The sequence below is a fragment of the Hakea prostrata genome, chromosome 5 (assembly GCF_041222555.1).
Source record: "Hakea prostrata isolate BN-2017 chromosome 5, UWA_Hpros_2, whole genome shotgun sequence".
NCBI classification, from domain to species: Eukaryota; Viridiplantae; Streptophyta; class Magnoliopsida; order Proteales; family Proteaceae; genus Hakea; species Hakea prostrata.
Window position 1 is genome coordinate 20297237 of NC_142604.1, and position 6281 is coordinate 20303517.

Here is a 6281-nt window from a genome sequence, read left to right on the forward strand (position 1 = left end):
CGTTCGTTATGCTCGCCAGGTCAGTGGTCATCGGAAGTGAGCATCTGCTAGAGATCATTGCTTTAATATTATTGGTGCTCTCTTCCAGTCTTCCTTCCCATTCTCGGTGAAATTGCAGGGTGAAATTGCGAGTTGCAGCCAGAGATAAAACTCCACCGCCATTCTGTAGCTTTTTAGGAAAGTTTTAATGTTTTATTATCAAGCAAAAGACAAAGCTTTAAATGTATATGGGACACATTGTCCCATCACTTTCTCTTTTTATTTTGGTAATCCAACCCATCACTTTCTCTTGCATACCACGTGAACTCAAAATTTCATTTGATGGTGACCTTTGGGTTGATCGAAATGAAATATTGGAATTTGGAAGAGATCGAAATTTCGACGAATATTGGCGATATTTCGCCAGTTCGCTGGGTTCGCTACCCGGCGAACCGAGTGAACTTTCGTTCCTTGGATAAGAGTACCTAAACCTAAGTATTGATGCTGTAATTATCAAGTTTTATTTAGCTTTACTGTAGCACGATCTATTATCAATGAATTCAGCATGTTTGTTTATGAGTAACTTCAATTATTATTGACTGAACATCCATGAATGACTGCTATGGTTTTAGTTAACTGGAAAGTTAATTAAGTCTAGATAAATGTTGAATGGCATGAGTTAGCTTAATCCTAATTTGGGTTTAGCCATTTAGTGGATAGGGTAGGAATACTCACCTGCCTCACGTAACCATGATTGAAATTTGACATAATTTGCATTTCATTTTACTTCTCCATAGGAATATGAGGATTATGAATTAGGATGTTAATGCATTTGTGGATTGGAAGATACCCGTATGTAATTTCGTTCCAGATTCTTTGATATATGTTGTGCTGCAGTGTTGTTGTAGTTTTGACAGTATAAATCAGGGGAGGGGAAATTGATTCCCAACACTCATTTGCTTAATTCACTTTTCATTTATTCATTTAGTTTGTTAATCACAAAATCACTTTATCATTCTTGTTTAAATTAGTCTTCCTTTTACATTGATATTTGAAGATAAAATTCTCTGTGGGATCGATACTCTACTTACTATATATTACTTGATTGCGACTCGTGCACTTGCGTAGCATTTTTAGACACAAGCAACAAGTTTTTGGCACCGTTGCCGAGGATTTTTGTCATTGATAATTCGTGTAGAAGTAGTTTCTTGTTTTATTTACAGAAATTTCTTTACTTTGATATTAGTTTTCTTTTATTTCCAGGTGCTTTTACCCTTATATGAATCCGCTGCCTGATCAAGAGTTGATACCCTTTGACTTTGAAATTGAAAGGACATTTCGAGCTAGAAGAAAGGAGCAGCGAGGTTTAGCAGCAGTTCAAACAATGGCTGAAGTAGTGAGAAATGGGGTGAATAATAATAAGAATAATATGGCAGCTGAGGGTGATGATAGAGATAGGGCCATTATAGCATATGTTGTACAATGTTCCATGAGTTGAATCCAAGTATAGTAAGGCCAAAAATCCAAGCATTACATTTTGAACTTAAGCCTGTGATGTTCCAAATGCTTCAAACTATGGGACAATTTAGTGGGATGCCAATAGAAGATCCTCACCTCCATCTTAGACTTTTTATGGAGGTAAGTGATTCTTTTAAGATACCTGGAGCAACTGAAAAAGCCTTGAGATTGAAGCTATTCCCTTACTCATTGCGAGATAGGGCCAGAGCATGGTTGAATTCTTTACCTCCACAGTCCATAGCCACATGGAATGACTTAGTAGAGAAGTTCTTGATGAAGTACTTCTCTCCAACAAAGAATGCCAAGCTCAGGAATGATATCACTGGTTTTCAACAATTGGATAGTGAATCTTTGCATGAGGCATGGGAAAGATTTAAGGAGCTCTTGTGTAAATGTCCTCACCATGGAATTTTTCATTGGATTCAAATTGAGACTTTCTACAATGGTTTAAATGGTCAAACTCAGTCCATAGTGGATGCATCAGCAAATGGGGCTATATTGGCAAAGTCATATAATGAAGCTTATGATATTTTGGAGAGAATGACCAACAACAACTACCAAAGGTCAGCTGAGAGAGCTACTGTGAATAATAGAGTGTAAGAACTTATGAGTTGGATGCAATGACAGCCTTAACTACACAAGTTTCATCCTTAATTAGTGTGTTAAAATCAGTGAACCTGGCTACAGCTGTACAAACACAACAAAATATAGCAATCTCTTGTACATATTGTGGTGGGGAGCATTTCTTTGATAGTTGTCCATCCAACCCAGAATTTGCCTTCTATGTTGGTAATTTCAGCAACGCCAATAACCCATATTCCAACATCTATAATCCTGGTTGGAGGCAACACCCTAATTTTTCTTGGAATGCTCAAGGACAAAATGTCGGTCCATCTTCCATGCCAATTTGACCTCATCAGTTTTCAAGTGCTTAACAGCAAGTGAAGACTCAACCTATGGAACCCTCTTCATTAATAGAGATTCTATTAAAGGAGTATATGGCAAAGAATGATGCACTTATTCAGAGTCAAGCATCTTCATTGAGGAATTTGGAGAATCAAGTAAGACAGCTAGGTAGTGCTTTAAGCAATCGACCTCAAGGATCATTGCCAAGTGACACCGAAAATCCTAGGCGTGAAGGCAAAGAGCATTGTAAGGTTATTTCATTAAGGAATAGAAAAACTCTAGAGCAAACTCACTCAAAGCCCAACCAACAAAAGGAACATATTTCTATCCAAGAAGGAGAAGAGAAGGAAGATATAGTTGCTGCTCAAAAGGAACACATTGATTCTGCAAAATAGAGTGTTGAACCCACTGCTACACCCTCACTACAACAGAATTTTCCAGAAAAAGAAAGTTATAAACCACCTCCTTTTCCTCAAAGATTTCATAAGCAGCAGCAAGACCATCAATTCAAGAAATTCTTGGATGTTCTGAAGCAGCTCCACATCAATATACCATTGGTAGAAGCACTTGAACAAATGCCAAATTATGTGAAATTCATGAAAGACATCTTTTCAAGGAAAAAGAGATTTGGAGAGTTTGAAACAGTGGCCATGACACAAGAGAGTAGTGCCTTCTTGCTGAACAAGCTTCCTCCAAAATTAAAAGATCCTGGAAGTTTCACCATCCCCTGTGCTATTGGAGATAATTATATTGAGAGAGCCATTTGTGATCTTGGAGCAAGCATCAACCTTATGCCAATGTTAATTTTCAAGAAGCTTGGAGTTGGAGAAGCATGGCCAACAACATTAACCTTACAATTAGCTAATAGATTTCTTGCTTACCCAAAAGAAAAAATTGAAAATGTTTTGGTAAAAGTAGATAAATTTATCTTTCCTGCTGATTTCATTGTTTTGGACTTTGAAGCGGACAGAGATGTGCCCATAATTCTAGGAAGGCCATTCTTAGCAACTGGGAGAATGTTAATTAATGTAGAGAAAGGAGAATTGACAATGAGGATTAATGGAGAACAAGTCGCATTCAATGTTTTGAAGGCAATGAGATCTTCAGATGCAATAGAAGAGTGCTTTGTTGTGGATGTCATTGAAGAGCTGGTTTCAGAAGAGTTGGAGAAACAGTGTATTAAAAACCCACAAGAGCTTTCATTGGCAATAGAAATTGAACAAGTGGATGATGAAGCAAGTAGATATATGGCTTGGTTAAAGGCAAGATCAGCTAAGGCATTTAGAGGGAGTCAATTCGAGCCTTTTGGATTATCTAAATGTGAAACTAAATCCCCTAAACCATCAATTGAAGAGTCACCTGTGTAGAGTTCAAACCTCTTCCCACCTTCTGTATGCCTATTTGGGTGAAGCCAAGACACTCCATGTTATTGTTTCAGCATTGCTAACAAAGGAGCAGGAAGATATGCTACTTGAAGTGCTGAAGAAGTATACAAGAGCATTGGGATGGAATATAATAGAGATCAAAGGGATCAATCCTTCAGTGTACAAGCTTAAATTTTGGTTGGAGGAATGTTGCAACAGGTATGTGAAGCAGCAAAGGAGTTTGAGTCTAATTGTTGATAGTGCACAAGAAGAAATCATTAAATGGCCTTGGGAACTAGAGCATGCAATGAATGAAGCATTATTGGGAAGAATGATGGAGCATCACTAGACTTAGATCATCCTTCAAGATGCCGAAAAAGGAAAGTAGTCGGGCTGTCGACTTAAAAACAAGCGCTTGTGGGAGGCAACCCAATTTGATTTTTTTATTATGTTGTTGTTCATTAGTTGAGTAGTTTTTTTAGTAGAGTTAGCTTTTGTTTGTGGGTAGTTTACAATTTTTTTTAGTTTTCACTTGATAGTAAAAATGCAAGATGACTAGATGACATGTATTTTTGACTTGTAGGGAGTGTGGGGAACATAAAGAGGATGAGTGGGTGTTTTGCAACTTTGGGTAGTAAAGTAAACTGCTGAGCAGAGCATGTGTCATTTACCCAGGAGAATTCACTATCTTTGCTACAGCTTTGTTGTCGCAAGGTTTTGTTCTACAGCTACGGAAATGTATTCTCTGATATAAAATGCATTATGTGACCAATGCTCTAACTACGCTACAACAAAATCTCTTAATCTGCAACAGCTAAGTGCTCTTATTCTCCCTTCTCCATGGAATATGAGCATGAAAACTGGGAAGGAAAAAAAAAACAAAAAAGAAGAAAGAAGAATAATTCTCCGCTGATTTGGGCTGCCTAGTAACCAAGAGTACGCATGTAACACATGTTTACTTTTGCATCAAACAGCGGCCCAGACTATGAGCATGCAATGGCACTTTTGTTTGTGATCTTGTTGAGTAACCGGGTATCATCATCACAAATGTTGATATTCGCGTAAAAAGGAAGGAATGACAACAAAATAAAAAGGAAAAGAAAAGGAGATAGTTCATAGAGAATAAGTTTGGGGGTCAAACGCTCAAAATATTGTAAGATGAGTTTTTGGGGTGCAAAAGGATATGGGTCCCTAATTAGTGGAAAGGTAATCATTTTGTCAACTTATGAGATCAATGAACTAAACTTGATGACCATAATTAAGCTAGACTAGGGTAATCCGGGGTGAGATCCTTAACTTTCACACACACGTGAGGGCATTCTTGTGAATAAAGTATGACATCTGAGTGTTATTGGCAAGAAGTGTTGGATTTGAAAATTAGAGAAAGATTGAGAGGCAACTTCTATCTAACTTCTATCCTATTGCATGACTAAGCTATGTTGTTGTCTTTTCTTTACTTTTGGTCTCGTAATATTTTCCTTTGCAATGTAGTTTTGTGTTTTCTTTTTTCATTATTGCTCGAGGTCAAGCAATATCTTAAGTTTGGGGGTGTGATAACTCTATGAAATAGAGTTTTGGTAATTTTATACTTGAGATAGCTTGATTTAAGAGTATTTTATCTTTGTTTTAGTGTTAGTTGTCATTAGATGTTGTTTTAGTGAGTCTTAACATTTTAAATCTTGTAAAGGTCCTTTATGTCATTCTTGCATGAATTTCTCTTCAATTAATGGATGAATTTGATCGGCCCTCTTTCTCTTGGCATTGTAGGTGAAGAACCATAAAGGATGAAGACATACATGGAACATAGAAGAAGAACATGTCTTCTCACTTTGCTGTAAAGATGCTGCAGCATCACGGAGCAGAATATTCCCAGATTGAACACACGTAGCATCATAAACTGAAATGACTGAAAAGGGATAAATAAATGGACTTTCTTCTTGTCATTCCATGAAGGATCTTAGCCGTTGATATCAAATGAAAAGGTTCTAATCCTACAAGCCACTTTTAACCTATCACTTTGGGGGGAAATTGGGGAAAATAAAGAAGAGAACAACAAGAGAAGAACGGAGAAAAGAACCAGAGCTGAAAGAGAAAAGAGGAGGACTGAACGGAAGAAGCTGAGCTCGTGGAAGAAGCCAACCTGCTGGAGATAGGAAGCTGGAGCAGTGTGGAAGCATCTCCTCCTAGTTTTCTATTCAGTTTATAATTCTTAAATCTTCATACTCTAGCTGAACTATGTTAAGGACTGTTTCTATTTTTCCACTATTGAAATTTTATATAAGCTAAGCTCTTATTGTGTTGGGATGATAAGACTACCTGAACCTGAGTTTTGATGCTGTAATTATCAAGTTTTATTTAGCTTTACTGTAGCATGATCTATTATCAATGAATTCAGCATGTTTGTTTATGAGTAACTTCATGAATGAATGCTATGGTTTTAGTTAACTGGAAAGTTAATTAAGTCTAGATAAATGCTGAATAGCATGAGTTAGCTTAATCATTATTTGGGTTTAG

At 37.0% G+C, this 6281-nt stretch overlaps 1 non-coding gene across 1 annotated transcript; it reads right to left on the minus strand.

The window, feature by feature from the left end:
* Positions 1–1800: 1800 nt before the first annotated feature.
* Positions 1801–1907, minus strand: LOC149015652 (small nucleolar RNA R71). The gene has a single exon (XR_016173740.1). It is a non-coding gene; the product is annotated as a small nucleolar RNA R71 (small nucleolar RNA).
* Positions 1908–6281: the final 4374 nt, after the last annotated feature.